The 20188-nt window shown below is 40.8% G+C and overlaps 1 protein-coding gene across 6 annotated transcripts in view; it reads left to right on the top strand.

Moving 5' to 3' along the window:
- The window catches only part of LOC139420383 (ferric-chelate reductase 1b), a 61230-nt gene that overhangs the window by 25328 nt on the left and 15714 nt on the right, over positions 1-20188 (top strand). Inside the window, exon 1 of one of the 6 annotated variants that reach the window (XM_071170425.1) lies at positions 15432-15803. The exons of 3 other annotated variants lie outside the window; for them this stretch is intronic. The gene's annotated coding sequence lies outside the window, so the exon portion shown is untranslated. 2 more of the 6 variants (XM_071170426.1, XM_071170427.1) reach the window with 2 other exon arrangements.

Raw genomic sequence — 20188 nt, 5'->3', positions numbered from 1 at the left:
ATTAGAGCTAGGAAAAAATGTATTGAGGAGGGAGAACAGAATTCATCCTATTTCTTTAGACTTGAGAAATTTCACTCTAAAAATAACACTATCCATAAGTTAAACATTGATGGTGTTATTACAGATGACCAAAAATGAATTGCTAAATACTGTAGCAATTTTTACAGAAAACTGTATAGCTCTACGTACTGTCAGGAATCCACAGATATGTTTTTTAACTCACTGAATAATGTTCCCTCTATCAGTGATATAGAATCTAAACAGTGTGATGAACCCAAAGTTGAAGAGATTATAGAGTCTATCAAACATCTAAAGAACAATAAATCACCAGGTGTTGATGGAATTACATCAGAATTTTTCCAATTATTTTCTGAACAAGTAGCTCCCTTCCTATTTGAAGTCTTTTTTAGAGAGTATTAAAAACAATGTTCTCCCTCCTACAATGAGTCAGGGGTTAATAACACTGATACCTAAGCCTATAAAAGAAGTGCTGCTCATCGATAACTGGCGTCCAATTTGTCTTCTTAATAATGACGATAAGATATTAGCCTTACTACTTGCAAAAATAATTAAAGAAGTCCTGGATGCAATCATTGATGAAACACAGTCTGGCTTCATGAGGAACAGACATATTTCTTACAATGTCAGACTAGTATTAGACATACTTGACTACTCAGACCTAATAACTGAGGATAGCTTCATATTATTTTTTTGATTTTTATAAAGCATTTGACACAGTAGAGCATCAGTTCATTTTCCGCTCCCTTGAGAGACTTGGCTTTGGGGATTTTTTCTGTAAGGCTATTAAGACTCTCTATGCAAATGGTAACAGCTCTATCAAATTGAAACATGGCACCTCACTGAGATTTGAGTTAAAGAGAGGAATTAGGCAAGGTTGTCCTATCTCTCCGTACCTGTTTTTATTAATCACCCAACTTCTAGCAAATTCTTTAAATAATATTCCTGTACAAGGTATTTCCATAGCTGGTAAAGAAATTATTATAAGCCAGCTGGCTGACGATACTACACTTTTTCTGAATGACGCTAACCAAATTCCCATATCGATCAAATCAAATCAAATTTATTTGTCACATACACATGGTTAGCAAAGTCAAATCAAATCAAATTTTATTTGTCACATACACATGGTTAGCAGATGTTAATGTGAGTGTAGCGAAATGCTTGTGCTTCTAGTTCCGACAATGCAGTAATAACCAACAAGTAATCTAACTAACAATTCCAAAACTACTGTCTTGTACACAGTGTAAGGGGATAAAGAATATGTACATAAGGATATATGAATGAGTGATGGTACAGAGCAGCATAGGCAAGATACAGTAGATGGTATCGAGTACAGTATATACATATGAGATGAGTATGTAAACAAAGTGGCATAGTTAAAGTGGCTAGTGATACATGTATTACATAAGGATACAGTCGATGATATAGAGTACAGTATATACGTATGCATATGAGATGAATAATGTAGGGTAAGTAACATTATATAAGGTAGCATTGTTTAAAGTGGCTAGTGATATATTTACATCATTTCCCATCAATTCCCATTATTAAAGTGGCTGGAGTTGAGTCAGTGTCAGTGTGTTGGCAGCAGCCACTCAGTGTTAGTGGTGGCTGTTTAACAGTCTGATGGCCTTGAGATAGAAGCTGTTTTTCAGTCTCTCGGTCCCAGCTTTGATGCACCTGTACTGACCTCGCCTTCTGGATGATAGCGGGGTGAACAGGCAGTGGCTCGGGTGGTTGATGTCCTTGATGATCTTTATGGCCTTCCTGTGACATCGGGTGGTGTAGGTGTCCTGGAGGGCAGGTAGTTTGCCCCCGGTGATGCGTTGTGCAGACCTCACTACCCTCTGGAGAGCCTTACGGTTGAGGGCGGAGCAGTTGCCGTACCAGGCGGTGATACAGCCGCCAGGATGCTCTCGATTGTGCATCTGTAGAAGTTTGTGAGTGCTTTTGGTGACAAGCCGAATATCTTCAGCCTCCTGAGGTTGAAGAGGCGCTGCTGCGCCTTCTTCACAATGCTGTCTGTGTGAGTGGACCAATTCAGTTTGTCTGTGATGTGTATGCCGAGGAACTTAAAACTTGCTACCCTCTCCACTACTGTTCCATCGATGTGGATAGGGGGGTGTTCCCTCTGCTGTTTCCTGAAGTCCACAATCATCTCCTTAGTTTTGTTGACGTTGAGTGTGAGGTTATTTTCCTGACACCACACTCCGAGGGCCCTCACCTCCTCCCTGTAGGCCGTCTCGTCGTTGTTGGTAATCAAGCCTACCACTGTTGTGTCGTCCGCAAACTTGATGACTGAGTTGGAGGCGTGCGTGGCCACGCAGTCGTGGGTGAACAGGGAGTACAGGAGAGGGCTCAGAACGCACCCTTGTGGGGCCCCAGTGTTGAGGATCAGCGGGGAGGAGATGTTGTTGCCTACCCTCACCACCTGGGGGCGGCCCGTCAGGAAGTCCAGTACCCAGTTGCACAGGGCGGGGTCGAGACCCAGGGTCTCGAGCTTGATGACGAGCTTGGAGGGTACTATGGTGTTGAATGCCGAGCTGTAGTCAATGAACAGCATTCTCACATAGGTATTCCTCTTGTCCAGATGGGTTAGGGCAGTGTGCAGTGTGGTTGAGATTGCATCGTCTGTGGACCTATTTGGGCGGTAAGCAAATTGGAGTGGGTCTAGGGTGTCAGGTAGGGTGGAGGTGATATGGTCCTTGACTAGTCTCTCAAAGCACTTCATGATGACGGAAGTGAGTGCTACGGGGCGGTAGTCGTTTAGCTCAGTTACCTTAGCTTTCTTGGGAACAGGAACAATGGTGGCCCTCTTGAAGCATGTGGGAACAGCAGACTGGTATAGGGATTGATTGAATATGTCCGTAAACACACCGGCCAGCTGGTCTGCGCATGCTCTGAGGGCGCGGCTGGGGATGCCGTCTGGGCCTGCAGCCTTGCGAGGTTTAACACGTTTAAATGTCTTACTCACCTCGGCTGCAGTGCAGGAGAGACCGCATGTTTTCGTTGCAGGCCGTGTCAGTGGCACTGTATTGTCCTCAAAGCGGGCAAAAAAGTTATTTAGTCTGCCTGGGAGCAGGACATCCTGGTCCGTGACTGGGCTGGATTTATTCCTGTAGTCCGTGATTGACTGTAGACCCTGTCACATGCCTCTTGTGTCTGAGCCGTTGAATTGAGATTCTACTTTGTCTCTGTACTGACGCTTAGCTTGTTTGATAGCCTTGCGGAGGGAATAGCTGCACTGTTTGTATTCGGTCATGTTACCAGACACCTTGCCCTGATTAAAAGCAGTGGTTCGCGCTTTCAGTTTCACGCGAATGCTGCCATCAATCCACGGTTTCTGGTTAGGGAATGTTTTAATCGTTGCTATGGGAACGACATCTTCAACGCACGTTCTAATGAACTCGCACACCGAATCAGCGTATTCGTCAATGTTGTTGTCTGACGCAATACGAAACATATCCCAGTCCACGTGATGGAAGCAGTCTTGGAGTGTGGAGTCAGCTTGGTCGGACCAGCGTTGGACAGACCTCAGCGTGGGAGCCTCTTGTTTTAGTTTCTGTCTGTAGGCAGGGATCAACAAAATGGAGTCGTGGTCAGCTTTTCCGAAAGGGGGGCGGGGCAGGGCCTTATATGCGTCGCGGAAGTTAGAGTAACAATGATCCAATGTCTTTCCACCCCTGGTTGCGCAATCGATATGCTGATAAAATTTAGGGAGTCTTGTTTTCAGATTAGCCTTGTTACAATCCCCAGCTACAATGAATGCAGCCTCCGGATAAATGGTTTCCAGTTTGCAAAGAGTCAAATAAAGTTCATTCAGAGCCACCGATGTGTCTGCTTGGGGGGGGATATATACGGCTGTGATTATAATCGAAGAGAATTCTCTTGGTAGATAATGCGGTCTACATTTGATTGTGAGGAATTCTAAATCAGGTGAACAGAAGGATTTGAGTTCCTGTATGTTTCTTTCATCACACCATGTCACGTTAGCCATAAGGCATACGCCCCCGCCCCTCTTCTTACCAGAAAGATGTTTGTTTCTGTCTGCGCGATGCGTGGAGAAACCCGTTGGCTGCACCGCCTCGGATAGCGTCTCTCCAGTGAGCCACGTTTCCGTGAAGCAAAGAACGTTACAGTCTCTGATGTCCCTTTGGAATGCTACCCTTGCTCGGATTTCATCAACCTTGTTGTCAAGAGACTGGACATTGGCAAGAAGAATGCTAGGGAGTGGTGCACGGTGTGCCCGTCTCCGGAGTCTGACCAGAAGACCGCCTCGTTTCCCTCTTTTTCGGAGTCATTTTTTTGGGTCGCTGCATGGGATCCACTCCGTTGTCCTGTTTGTAAGGCAGAACACAGGATCCGCGTCGCGAAAAACATATTCTTGGTCGTACTGATGGTGAGTTGACGCTGATCTTATATTCAGTAGTTCTTCTCGACTGTATGTAATGAAACCTAAGATGACCTGGGGTACTAATGTAAGAAATAACACGTAAAAAAACAAAAAACTGCATAGTTTCCTAGGAACGTGAAGCGAGGCGGCCATCTCTGTCGGCGCCGGAACTTGTGTTCCGGCGCAGATGTTAATGCGAGTGTAGCGAAATGCTTGTGCTTCTAGTTCCGACAATGCAGTAATAACCAACAAGTAATCTAGCTAACAATTCCAAAACTACTACCTTATAGACACAAGTGTAAGGGGATAAAGAATATGTACATAAAGATATATGAATGAGTGATGGTACAGAGCGGCATAGGCAAGATACAGTAGATGGTATTGAGTGCAGTATATACAGTCCCTTGCGAAAGTATTCGGCCCCCTTGAACTTTGCGACCTTTTGCCACATTTCAGGCTTCAAACATAAAGATATAAAACTGTATTTTTTGTGAAGAATCAACAAGTGGGACACAATCATGAAGTGGAACGACATTTATTGGATATTTCAAACTTTTTTAACAAATCAAAAACTGAAAAATTGGCCGTGCAAAATTATTCAGCCCCTTTACTTTCAGTGCAGCAAACTCTCTCCAGAAGTTCAGTGAGGATCTCTGAATGATCCAATGTTGACCTAAATGACTAATGATGATAAATACAATCCACCTGTGTGTAATCAAGCTTTGATGCACCTGTACTGACCTCGCCTTCTGGATGATAGCGGGGTGAACAGGCAGTGGCTCGGGTGGTTGTTGTTCTTGATGATCTTTATGGCCTTCCTGTGACATCGGGTGGTGTAGGTGTCCTGGAGGGCAGGTAGTTTGCCCCCGGTGATGCGTTGTGCAGACCTCACTACCCTCTGGAGAGCCTTACGGTTGTGGGCAAAGCAGTTGCCTTATCAGGCAGTGATACAGCCCGACAGGATGCTCTCGATTGTGCATCTGTAGAAGTTTGTGAGTGCTTTTGGTGACAAGCCAAATTTCTTCTGCCTCCTGAGGTTGAAGAGGCGCTGCTGCGCCTTCTTCACGATGCTGTCTGTGTGGGTGGACCAATTCAGTTTGTCTGTGATGTGTACGCTGAGGAACTTAAAACTTACTACCCTCTCCACTACTGTTCCATCGATGTGGATAGGGGGGTGTTCCCTCTGCTGATCAATGTGATACAATCCTTTTCCAACGCGTCTGGTTTATATCTTAACATTAATAAATGTGAACTCATAGCTGTCAAAGATTGTGTGACACCTTCATATTATGGTATTCCAGTAAAAGAAGAACTTACATATTTAGGCATAACCATTACAAAGGATCAGAAGTCTAGAGGCTCACTAAATTTTAACCCTCTTATTAAAAAAAACCAGAAGAAACTAAATCAATGGCTACAGAGGGACTTATCTTTAAAAGGTAGAGTCCTAATAACCAAGGCTGAATGTATCTCTAGACTAACATATGGTGCTCTATCTTTATATCTTGACAGTAAAATAGAGATAGACCAGATGCTTTTCAACTTTCTTTGGAGAAACCGTACCCATTACGTTAGGAAAACTGTTGTAATGAACACTTATGAGAATGGTGGACTGAATTTTCTGGACTTTACTACTTTAAATAATACTTTTAAGATCAATTGGATAAAACAATTCCTAAGAAGACTCACTTCTATCTGGAATTGTATTCCTCATCATGTCTTCTCTACTTTTGGTGGCCTTAACTTCATGTTGTTTTGCAATTATAATATTGACAAAAATCCAGTGAAACTTTCTGCTTTTCATCGGCAGGTTCTCTTGTCATGGTCCTTAATTTATAAACACAATTTTTCTCCACACAGATATTATATATGGAATAATCGGGATATATTGTATAAAAATACCTCTTATATTGGTTCCGAAATAATATCCTATTGGTGAGCCAACTGGTAAATGCAGAGGGTCTTTTACTCAGTTAAAAAGAATTCTTATCACTTTACAAGGTCCCTGTAACACCTAAAGATTTTGCAATTGTTTTAGATGCCATTCCCTCAGGTGTTGCTATGTTATTCAGGAACGTGTCAAGACTTGACCCTCAGAGCCTACCTTCTATTGACCCTGTTGACTCATCAGTAGGAAAGATTTGTTTCTCTTTTGGTCCATTCAACAACAGAGCGATACGATCCTTGCTTCAGCAGGATATTGTATCTATCTATACCTTATGTCATGCCTTATTGGAATGGATTTATTGATAATATCTGTTGGAAAAAAGTTTGGATGTTGCCACACACATACCTACTTGTTAACAAAATTAAGGAAGTTTCCTTTAAAATTATTCATAAATATTATCCTGCCAACCACTATATGAAGAAGTTTAAGGAACATCAACTCAAATTGCTCCTTTTGTAATGACCACCCAGAAACAGTGTTGCATCTTTTTTGGCATTGTATGCATGTAAGAAAACTGTGGCAAGACATCAGTAGGTTTATAATTGAACACATTTATGAAGATTTTACACTATTGTGGAGAGATGTACTGTTTGGATTCTTTACATACAATAGAAATAAGCTGAAACATTTTTATGTAATTAATTTCATTTTTCTTTTGGCCAAATTTCATATACACAAATGTAAATTTACAAACAGAAAACCACATTTTCGTACCCTACAAAATGAAATTGAACTGTATTTTAAGACGGTTAAATTCTCTACTAACAAAAAAGCTGTTAGAATTGTAAGTATATGCATGTCCCTTAAGGTCCTTGTGTAATTGTGATATTGTACCCCCTAGCTCGATTGTCCATTGTTTGTAATCTATGTATGCTTGTGTTCCCTCATGTGCTTTATGTATTGATTTGTTGTTAATAAAAATAATAAAAAATTCAATTCAATTTAAAATTACTCAAATTGACTGGCCATCTCGGCAAAAAAATATGATTTGACATTTGTTCAGGTACAGAGTCCAACTCTTTTCTGTACAATTTTGATTGAGACTTGTTGATTTATGTTGTAAGTTCTGTTCAAGATCAAACATTCGTGACCAACTATATTGGGTTTGGCTCGTTGAACCCGTACTACTGCTGCTGCAGTCAGCCAACAATGATTTGCAATTTGCTGAAATTGCTGCTGGCCTGCTGCTGCCTGGGAACGAGCTGAGCGGCTGCTGGTGACGTCACTCACAAAGCACTTTTGCAGCCAGGCACGTGTGTTGTGACTGAGTGTGTAACAGAAATCGTTTTTGTGTCATTTAGAGGGAAAATTCATGCATTTTAGCGTTTGAGTCACTTTTCAAAAGTTGCTAAAAGTTCCAAATATATTTTTTTAAATAGCTACATTTGTTGCTAGGTGCTGTTTGAAAAAATATCTTGCCAGGGTAGTCTGAAAAGTTGATAAATCTAGCAACAAAATTGCTAAATTGGCATCACTGCTCACTAAGCAGGATCTGGGGTGTATTCATTACGTCATAAAATGTTTACCGTTAAGAACCAAACGGAAGCAAACGGGAAAAACGGGGAGGGTCTCACCCGAATTTATCCAATAGAAACTCTCGTTTTCGTTGCAAACAGAGGAAAAGTTTTGCAACAGAATCTGTTAATTAAGCAAACGGAACGAAACGGGGCGGGACCTACCTAAATGTGTTCAATAGAAACTCTCGTTTTGCTGTTCGCTTCCCTTTGGTTCGTAAATGGTTTCCATAATGAATACAAATGCTTGGCAGCTAGGTAATATTTCCCCCAAAAATTTTTGGGTTGGATTATTTATGCTAACACGTTTGCAATCCCTTTAGCTTTGCTTACAAGCTTGCACTTTTTGGACAATTTTGGATGATCCACACCCTTGGATGAAGACAGTGTGCAATATTCTAAATTGTCAGACAATGGTGGTGGAAAATGGTGCTTAATAAAGAAAGTAGCGTGAATTCGGGAAAATAAGTGGGACACGTTTTGCATTTCTGTCTTCTGTACCCTCTTTTGACATCTATTCAACACATTAGCCCAACACATGATCAATTTCTGGAATACTCAAGATGTTACCTAATCTCACACACACACAAATGTTTTTGACATCATATTCACAGGAGGCATGACACACCCATTTGTGTACACTGAGTCAAAAACATTTTCAGTTGGCATTTGATATACTGGGACACTATTATCATAATCCTATTTGTACCCCAATGATAATACAATTCACTCAAATAACAGTACTACAAGAAAATTAACAGAATATAGTACAAGAACAAGAGCCTTGCCTAACCCTAATGTAAACTGGATCTCCTTGCTCTTTTGGAAAAGTCTAGAAGACTGTACCACTTTAGCTACTCCATGCTGTCCTACTTTATGGTTGACATAGGGGGACAACACAAAAAAAAGACAATTACAAAATGTAAACATAATATTGGAAACTTTTTTGTATTTTGATGCACCAGTACATAGTATGCATATTTACATCACAATTTTGCACAGTAGCTTATTTATGACCTTTTATAACCTTAAAACCTAACAGAAAAAAACTGTCACTGATCATACTGTGTGCTTTGTGGAGTGAGCTTCCTGTTTGAAGCTTGCCCCGCCCCTCTCTAGGATGTCAAACCAATGAAATTATGTGATTTTGATTATGTGGTTTCTCTGCAATATTGTGGTTTCTCTGGTTTCTTAGCAACAATAGTTTAGATTTTTCTCCTCAGACTAGAGGTCGACCAAATATGATTTTTCAACGCTGATACCGATACTGATTATTGGAGGACTAAAAAAGCAGAAACCGATTAATCAACCGATAATTTTTTTAAAATTTGTAATGACAATTACAACAATACTGAATGAACACTTATTTTAACTTAATATAATACATCAATAAAATACATTTAGCCTCAAGTAAATAATGAAACATGTTCAATTTGGTTTAAATAATGCAAAACAAAGTGTTGGAGAAGAAAGTAAAAGTGCAATATGTGCTATGTAAGAAAGCTAACATTTCAGTTCCTTGCTCAGAACATATGAAAGCTGCTGGTTCCTTTTAACATGAGTCTTCAATATTCCCAGGTAAGAAGTTTTACGTTGTAGTTATAGGAATTATAGGACTATTTCCCTCTATACCATTTGTATTTCATTATCCTTTGACTATTGGATGTTCTTATAGGCACTTTATTATTGCCAGTGTAACAGTATAGCTTCCGTCCCTCTCCTCGCTCCTCCCTGGGTTCGAACCAGCAACACAACGACAACAACCACCATCGAAGCAGCGTTAGCCATGCAGAGCAAGGGGAACAACTACTAGAAGGCTCAGAGCGAGTGATGTTTGAAACGCTATTAGCGCGCGCTAACTAGCTAGCCATTTCACTTCGGTTACACCAGCCTCATCTCGGGAGTTGAAAGGCTTTGAAGTCATAAACAACGCAATGCTTGAAGCACAACGAAGAGCTGCTGGCAAAACGCACGAAAGTGCTGTTTGAATGAATGTTTACACGCCTGCTTCTGCCTACCACTGCTCAGTCAGACACTTAGATACTTGTATGCTCAGTCAGATTATATGCAACGCAGGACACGCTAGATAATATCTAGTAATAAGATCAACCATGTGTAGTTAACTAGGGATTATGATTGATTGTTTTTTATAAGATAAGTTTAATACTAGCTAGCAACTTACCTTGGCTTACTGCATTCGCGTAACAGGCAGTCTCCTTGTGGAGTGCAGCGAGAGAGAGGCAGGTCGTTATTGCGTTACACTAGTTAATTGTTAGGTTGCAAGATTGGATCCCATGAGCTGACAAGGTGAAAATCTGTCATTCTGCCCCTGAACAAGGCAGTTAACCCACCGTTCCTAGGCCGTCATTGAAAATAATAATGTGTTCTTAACTGACTTGCCTAGTTAAATAAAGGTAAAAAAAATTATAGTAATATATTTTTTTTAAATCGGTGCCCAAAAATACAGATTTCCGATTATTATGAAAACTTGAAATCGGCCCTAATTACTCGGCTATTCCGATTAATCTGTCAACCTCTACCTCAGACCAAGAAAAAAAATTAAGCTGTCCCAGTTTATATGAAGTCCCACTCTTTCCGAATTCACCCTACGCATATTTCTCCCGTTTTTTCTGCCTTCTCACCATTAAAGCTTGTGGATTTAAAGTATGCCTTTGTCGCCTGAATGCAGGATGCTTTATGTACAAGCAGGTCCATGAGGGATACAAGTGTATTACCGGGAATGCACACCAAGCATAGACCATAGCAAATATTGTGGATATACTGACAAGATACATATCTCTCCGCCCTAAAAATGTGAGTCGTTGTCCACAAAGTGGCGGCGGGCTGTAGCTCCCGCTCATCCTTTCTTTGGATTGGTGGAAACATATCATTATTGTAATACATTTTAAAATAATCAATGAGGATTGTTGACGTCAACCACCTGTATTCAATAGAGAGATGCTATGCTACGAGCCTCATGACATGAATATGCATTGCCATCTTGAGATATCAATTCAATTTAAGGGCTTTATTGGCATGGGAAACCATTTTACATTGCAAAAGCAAGTGAAAAAGATAATAAACAAAAGTGAAATAAATGATAAATGTACAGTAAACATTACACTTACAAAATAATAAAAACATTTCAAATGTCATATTATGTATATATACAGTGTCGTAATGAAGTGCAAATAGTTAAAGTACAAAAGGGGGAAAAAATAAACAGGTTGTATTTACAATGGTGTTTGTTTTTCACTGGTTGCCCTTTTCTTGCGGCAACAGGTCACAAATCTTGCTGCTGTGATTGCACACTGTGGTATTTCACCCAATAGATATGGAAGTTTATCAAAATTGGATTTGTTTTCACATTTTTTGTAGGTCTGTGTAATCTGAAGGAAATATGTGTCTCTAATATGGTCATACATTTGGCAGGGGGTTAGGAAGTGCAGCTCAGTTTCCACCTCATTTTGTGGGCAGTGTGCACATGGTCTGTCTTCTCTTGAGAGCCAGGTCTGCCTTCGGCGGCCTTTCTCAATTGCAAGGCTATGCTCCCCGAGTCTGTACATTGTAAAGATTTCCTTAATTTTGAGTCAGTCACAGTGGTCAGGTATTCTGCCGCAGTGTACTCTCTGTTTTGGCCAAATAGCATTCTAGTTTGCACAGTTTTTTGGTAAATTCTTTACAATGTGTCAAGTAATTACCTTTTTTTCCCCCCATGATTTGGTTGGGTCTAAGTGTGTTGCTTTCCTGGGGCTCTGTGGGGTCTGTTTGTGTTTGTGAACAGAGCCCCAGGACCAGCTTGCTTAGGGGGCTCTTCTCCAGGTTTATTTCTCTGTAGGTGATGGCTTGGTTATGGAAGGTTTGGGAATTGCATCCTTTTAGGTGGTTGTAGAATTTAACGGTTCTTTTCTGGATTTTGATAGTTAGCGGGTACAGTCCTAATTCTGCTCTGCATGCATTATTTGGTGTTTTACATTGTACACGGAGGATATTTTTGCAGAATTCTGCATGCGGAGTCTCAATTTGGTGTTTGTCCCATGTCTCAAGTATTTTTATCTCTCAGTATAGTCAAGATTACTTAATCATTAAAAAACGTATATTCGATCAAATAAACTCACAAAGCAAACAAGCCATTATTTTTTGGTTGTTGTCCAAATTCAAAACTCTTTGACCTCCATACAAAAACGCCTTGTTTGGTGAGCGAAACAACGAAAAAACACCACCATCTGGAGGGCGACAGATTTTCCGCAGAGTTCGGCTTCTCTCTTTCACTTCCTCTCTGAAGATAGTATGCTTGATCGGCATTATCGTCTGCCTAGGCTAAGAGACAATTTATACTTCATATGAAATGTTGTCCTTGAAAGGTTGAGTATTGCTTTTTTAAAGCTGAAGGTATCTCCAGACTTACTTATGCAGCCAGTCCCTATATCTTGACAACAAAATAGGTAAAGCGGTTGACCAGGTGCTTTTCAACTTCATCTGGATAAATGGTACACATTATATTAGGAAATCTGTCGTTATGAACTCATATGAATATGGTGGTCTCAATTTTTTAGATTTTGCTACTTTGAATAATACTTTTAAGATAAATTGGGCTATACATTTTTTAAAGAATCCAACTTCAATTTGGAATTTCATCCCTCATTTTATCTTCTCCCGTTTTGGTGGCCTCAATTTTATGTTACTTTGTAACTATAACATTGATAAGATTCCTGCAAAATTATCTGCTTTTCATAGACAAGTATTCATAGCGTGGTCGTTAATATATAAACATACTTTTTCCCCGCATAGGTATTTCATTTGGAACAATAAGGACATTTTGTATAGAAACAAGTCTTCGTTTTTTAAGAACTGGTTATATAATCATATCCTGCTGGTAAATCAACTTTTTAATGCAGAAGGATTGTTACTGAATTATGATACATTTTGATCTCGTTACAATATCCCTGTAACACCTAGAGAGTTCACCATAGTCTTTGATGCTATTCCATCTGAAACGCTCATGTTATTTAGAGGTGTAGCCAGACCTCACCTTCTTGACCTACCCTCGCTTAATCCAGTTGACTCTCCAATAGGGAAAATATGTTTCTCCTTGCTCCCTCAGAACAACAGATCTATACGTGCTTTATTTCAAAGGGACATTGTATCCATTCCTTATGTCACAAGTTACTGGAATACATTGGTCACTAATATCTGTTGGAAAAAAAGTCTGGTTATTAAGACACAAATACTTGCTTGTTAACCAGGTCAAAGGGGTCTCTTTCAGAATGATCCATAAGTATTACCCTGCGAATCATTACCTGAAGAAACTCAAAAAATACATTGATTGTACTTTTTGTGTTGAGCATCCAGAAACAGTTTCACATTTATTTTGGCATTGTCTACATGTAAAACAATTATGGAAAGATATTCACAGTTTTATAATTGTTAATATTCTTGATGACTTTTGTTTGTAATGGGAGAATGTGCTGCTCAGTTTCCTTAACCATAATAAAGAAAAACAATTTTACCTCATAAATCGAATTGTGCTAATGGAAAAATGTCATATTCATAAATGTAAATTCCCTAATAAAAATAAAAAAACTCTTCCATGTTTTTATAAGGAATTCGAGCAGTACATTAAAACCATTCTACACTGCTCAAAAAAATAAAGGGAACACTAAAATAACACATCCTAGATCTGAATGAATGAAATATTCTTATTAAATACTTTTTTCTTTACATAGTTGAATGTGCTGACAACAAAATCACACAAAAGTTATCAATGGAAATCAAATGTATCAACCCATGGAGGCCTGGATTTGGAGTCACACTCAAAATTAAAGTGGAAAATCACACTACAGGCTGATCCAACTTTGATGTAATGTCCTTAACAAGTCAAAATGACGCTCAGTAGTGTGTGTGGCCTCCACGTGCCTGTATGACCTCCCTACAACGCCTGGGCATGCTCCTGATGAGGTGGCGGATGGTCTCCTGAGGGATCTCCTCCCAGACCTGGACTAAAGCATCCGCCAACTCCTGGACAGTCTGTTGTGGATGGAGCGAGACATGGAGCGAGACATGATGTCCCAGATGTGCTCAATTGGATTCAGGTCTGGGGAACGGGCGGACCAGTCCATAGCATCAATGCCTTCCTCTTGCAGGAACTGCTGACACACTCCAGCCACATGAGGTCTAACATTGTCTTGCATTAGGAGGAACCCAGGGCCAACCGCACCAGTATATGGTCTCACAAGGGGTCTGAGGATCTCATCTCGGTAGCTAATGGCAGTCAGGCTACCTCTGGCGAGCACATGGAGGGCTGTGTGGCCCCCCACCATGACTGACCCACCGCCAAACCGGTCATGCTGGAGGATGTTGCAGGCAGCAGAACGTTCTCCACAGCGTCTCCAGACTCTGTCACATGTGCTCAGTGGGAACCTCCTTTCATCTGTGAAGAGCACAGGGCGAATTTGCCAATATTGGTGTTCTCTGACAAATTCCAAACGTCCTGCACGGTGTTGGGCTGTAAGCACAACCCCCACCTGTGGACGTTGGGCCCTCTTACCACCCTCATGAAGTCCGTTTCTGACCGTTTGAGCATACACATGCACATTTGTGGCCTGCTGGAGGTCATTTTGCAGGGCTCTGGCAGTGCTCCTCCTGCTCCTCCTTGCACAAAGGCGGAGGTAGCGGTCCTGCTGCTGGGTTGTTGCCCTCCTACAGCCTCCTCCATGTCTCCTGATGTACTGGCCTGTCTCCCGGTAGCGCCTCCATGCTCTGGACACTACGCTGACGGCAAACCTTCTTGCCACAGCTCACATTGATGTTCCATCCTGGATGAGCTGCACTACCTGAGCCACTTGTGTGGGTTGTAGACTCTGTCTCATGCTACCACTACAGTGAAAGCACCGCCACCATTCAAAAGTGATCAAAACATCAGCCAGGAAGCATAGGAACTGAGAAGTGGTCTGTGGTTATCACCTGCAGAACCACTCCTTTTTGGGGGTGTCTCGCTAATTGTCTATAATTTCCACCTGTACCATTTGCTCAACAGCATGTGACATTTATTGTCAATCAGTGTTGCTTCCTAAGTGGACAGTTTGATTTCACAGAAGTGTGATTGACTTGGAGTTACATTGTGTTGTTTAAGTGTTCCTTTTATTTTTTTGAGCAGTGTATATTCATCTAATACGAAAGTTGTTAAAACAATCAATATGTGTGTTTCTTTTAAGGTCTTTGTATAATCTGTAATTTGTTGTACCTCCTATCATATGTTATCATTGTCTATTTATGTACTTATTGTATGTATACAGATTTTTCTACATTGGTAATAAAAATTAAAAATAAAAATAATAAAAATGTTAAATTATTTTTTATTTATTAATTATTTAATTACACATTAAAAAACTTCACATGACATCGCGGAGCATCGAGGCACGCCAGGCCAAATTGAGCTCTTTACTTCATCGCTATGCGTCTCTCAAATGTTGTAACAATGCCATATTGACATGATTGGTTGACGGTAGATGAGGGCGGGGGGTCCTGTATGAACACAAACTCACTTCCTTAACAACTTCCTTCCCAACAGCTCTGCACTGCTCAGCGAAGCTGACGTGCGAGCACAAGTTAGCCAGACAGACTACTATACTTCATGATCAGAATACAAAACCAGAATGAACTGGTAAGAGACACAGTCTTACTTAGGTTGTGCCTGTTGTTCATATGGTTATCTGCCCTCTCATTGGCTTGAATGGTCCTACCTGATCTCGCCTGCCGTCATTCATTGATCACAAGCGGTCACTCGGCTCTCTTGTCAATATAATAGATACTCTTTGCCTTTACATCTCCTCAACCAATCAACACTCACTGAGTAAGGACAGCCCCCCTTTTCGTTGGCTATTTGCCGACGGACTTGAATTTGGTTTCAAGAGTTGAGTGAGACAAGGTAAGGTATGCTCAATTACATTTTTTATTTTAAAGAGTGAAATAGATAAACATTCTTACTGTCCTGCAATAGGTAATATAGCCTACCGTTCTTCACACGAAATCGTATATAAGAGAGCATTGCGAATTGTTTTGGTTTCTTTAGTTTACAGAACACACTCAAGAAGAAAATATTTGTTTTGACAGTGGTGTGTGTGCAGGTAAGCACAGTAGGTTATTATGACCCATCCTCCACATTCAGATTTTACCCAAAGGAATCATTGTTTGTCTTATTTGCCAATATTGTTTGGGCTGTCAATGACAGCATATTTAGAATACAATGGATTCACTGATTAACAATTATGTTAAAGAATGAGATTTTCTGAAGAAATATTCAATTCCAAATGTAACTTTGTTAGAATTAGGCCTATTATTGGCAGTGAGTTAAATGTATACATGTAAAAAGAAGGTTCAATAACTAAGGCAAAATTGGTCCCTTTCCTACATATTGTAGGCTACTGCTCTACGCATTATGTATTTGTCTAACAATTTATATGTTTGAATAAATTGTTACATGTACCCTACTGGGACCTGTAGGCTATAACTATAAAAACAGTAAACTCGTGTTTCAAGCAGCCACTACAGTTGGTCATGAGACTACTCGTTTTTGTAACAACCATAGTTCAGTTATTCTTTATCTACAGCAGACTGATAGAACCAACTAACTGTAAATGGGAAGTCGATTAACATTTCTCTTCCCACCGTCTTAAGAAAACACCATACGATATTACTGTTGTGAGTGTGAGCAGTATTTTGGGGGGTTTTGTCTTAAAATAATAATAAAAAGTTAAATGGTAAGCTAGACGCTAACTACCTTTAACGCACAATATAATATCTTGCGCAGGAAGTTTTGTTAAGAGCTCCGATGCTTGTTCTGAACAATAAAACGGATCGCTTGCGTTCCGGTTTTGGGAACGTATCTTTCATATCATCGAAAAATAATAATACATTAAAAAAAGGTTAAATTACTACACACCTTATTTAGGGTTAGTGTTCCCACATGGCCATATCTCCACGTTACAGCGCGCGTTTACGAAAGACAAACAACCGGAAGACACGCGAACACCTGTGCTAATTAGCTACAGTGCCTTCAGAAAGTATTCACACCCCATTACTTTTCCACATTTTGTTGTTTTACAAAGTGGGTTTAATATTGATTTAATTGTATTTTTTGGTCAATGAACTACACAACATACTCATGTAAAAGTGGAATAAAATTATAACATTTGTTTAATTAATTTATTTTTATTTTTATGTATGTGTGTATATATATGACTAGCGTTTTATTTATCTTGATTGCATAAGTAGTAAGGGAAATCAATTCATGTCAGAATCACCTTTGGCAGCGATTACAGCTGAGTTTTTCAGAGTAAGTGTCTTAATAAGAGCTTTCCACACCTGGCTTGTGCACCATTTGCCCATCATTCTTTTAAAAATTCTACAAACTCTGTCAAATTGGTTGCTGGTCATTGCAAGACAACCATTTTCAGGTCTTGCCATAGATTTTCACTCAGATTTATTTCAAAACTATAACTTGTCCACATTCGCTGTCTTCTTGGTAAGAAACTCCAGTTCAGATTTGGCCTTGTGTTTTTATGTTATTGTCCTGCTGAAGGTGAATTCATCTCATAGTGTCTTGTGGAAAGCAGACTGAACCAGCTTTTTCTTTGGGATTTTGCCTCTGCAGTCCTTAACGATTACAAGCATACCCATAACAGGATGCAGCCACCACTATGCTTGATAATATGGAGAGTTGTTCTCAGTAATGTGTTGTATTGGATTTGCCCCAAACATAACACTTTTTATTCAAGAAAATAAAAAAAGTAAATTGTTTGCAACATTTTTTGCAGTAGTTTTTTAGTGCCTTGTTGCAAACAGGATGCTTGTTTTGGAATATTTGTATTATGTACAGGCTTCCTCCTTTTCACTCGTCTATTCATTTAGTATTGTGGAGTAACTACAATGTTATTGATCCATCCTCAGTTTTCTCCTACCACAGCCATTAAACTCTGTAACTGTTTTAAAGTCACCATTGGCCTCATGGTGAAATCCCTGAGCGGTTTCCTTCTTCTCCCGGGCAACTGCGTTAGGAAGGACGCCTGTATTTCTGTAGTGATACACTTTGTAGTGATAGTAGACCCACACTAATTCGCTTACTGCCCCAAATGATCCACAGATTACGTAATCTCAATCACACTCTACACTGCCCTTTCCCACCTGGACAAAAGGAACACGAATAGTGCCCACAAAGCTCAGCACTAAGCTAAGGACCCTGGGACTAAACACCTCCCTCTGCAACTGGATCCTGGACCTCCTGACGGACTGCCCCCAGGTGGTAAGGGTAGGCATCAATACATCTGCTCTGCTGATCCTCACCACGGGACCCCTCAGGGGTGCGTGCTTAGTCCCCTCCGGTACTCCCTGTTCACTGACGACTGCATGGCCAGGCATGACTCCAACAGCCTATAGGGAGGTCAGAGACCTGGCAGTGTGGTGCCAGGACAACAACCTCTCCCTCAATGTGAGCAAGACAAAGGAGCTGATCGTGGAATACAGGAAAAGGCTCCCATTAACATCGATGGGGCTGTAGTGAAGCGGGTCGAGAGATTCAAGTTCCTTGGTGTCCACATCACCAACAAACTATTGCGGTCCAAACACACCAAGACAGTCGTGAAGAGGGCATGACAACAGCTTTTCCCCCTAAGGAAACTGAAAAGATTTGGCATGGGTCACCAGATCCTCAAAGTTCTACAGCTGCACCATCGAGAGCATCCTGGCCGGTTGCATCACAGCCTGGTATGGCAACTGCTCGGCATCCATCCGTAAGGCACTACAGAGGGTAGTGCGTTGCACCCAGGACTTCACTGGGGCCAAGGTTCCTGCCATCCAGGACCTGTATATAGTATACTATACTATACTATACTATACTATTGTCAGACTCCAGTCACCCAAGTCATAGACTGTTCTCTCTGCTACCGCACGGCAGTCGGTACTGGAGTGCCATGTCTAGGTCCAAAAGGCTCATTATCAGCTTCTACCCCCAGGCCATAAGACTGCTGAACAATTCATCAAATCCCCCAGAGTGCCAGAGCCAGTCTACCTCTGAAACTAACATACAGTGCCTTGCGAAAGTATTCGGCCCCCTTGAACTTTGCGACCTTTTGCCACATTTCAGGCTTCAAACATAAAGATATAAAACTGTATTTTTTTGTGAAGAATCAACAACAAGTGGGACACAATCATGAAGTGGAACGACATTTATTGGATATTTCAAACTTTTTTAACAAACAAAAACTGAAAAATTGGGCGTGCAAAATTATTCAGCCCCTTTACTTTCAGTGCAGCAAACTCTCTCCAGAAGTTCAGTGAGGATCTCTGAATGATCCAATGTTGACCTAAATGACTAATGATGATAAATACAATCCAGCTGTGTGTAATCAAGTCTCCGTATAAATGCACCTGCACTGTGATAGTCTCAGAGGTCCGTTAAAAGCGCAGAGAGCATCATGAAGAACAAGGAACACACCAGGCAGGTCCGAGATACTGTTGTGAAGAAGTTTAAAGCCGGATTTGGATACAAAAAGATTTCCCAAGCTTTAAACATCCCAAGGAGCACTGTGCAAGCGATAATATTGAAATGGAAGGAGTATCAGACCACTGCAAATCTACCAAGACCTGGCCGTCCCTCAACTTTCAGCTCATACAAGGAGAAGACTGATCAGAGATGCAACCAAGAGGCCCATGATCACTCTGGATGAACTGCAGAGATCTACAGCTGAGGTGGGAGACTCTGTCCATAGGACAACAATCAGTCGTATATTGCACAAATCTGACCTTTATGGAAGAGTGGCAAGAAGAAAGCCATTTCTTAAAGATATCCATAAAAAGTGTCGTTTAAAGTTTGCCACAAGCCACCTGGGAGACACACCAAATATGTGGAAGGTGCACTGGTCAGATGAAACCAAAATTGAACTTTTTGGCAACAATGCAAAATGTTATGTTTGGCGTAAAAGCAACACAGCTGAACACACCATCCCCACTGTCAAACATGGTGGTGGTAGCATCATGGTTTGGGCCTGCTTTTCTTCAGCAGGGACAGGGAAGATGGTTAAAATTGATGGGAAGATGGATGGAGCCAAATACAGGACCATTCTGGAAGAACCTGATGGAGTCTGCAAAAGACCTGAGACTGGGACGGAGATTTGTCTTCCAACAAGACAATGATCCAAAACATAAAGCAAAATCTACAATGGAATGGTTCAAAAATAAACATATCCAGGTGTTAGAATGGCCAAGTCAAAGTCCAGACCTGAATCCAATCGAGAATCTGTGGAAAGAACTGAAAAC

The sequence above is a fragment of the Oncorhynchus clarkii genome, chromosome 11 (genome assembly GCF_045791955.1).
Source record: "Oncorhynchus clarkii lewisi isolate Uvic-CL-2024 chromosome 11, UVic_Ocla_1.0, whole genome shotgun sequence".
NCBI lineage: Eukaryota > Metazoa > Chordata > Actinopteri > Salmoniformes > Salmonidae > Oncorhynchus > Oncorhynchus clarkii.
Note: the sequence above shows the minus strand (reverse complement) of the source record. Positions and strands in the feature narration are given on the sequence as shown.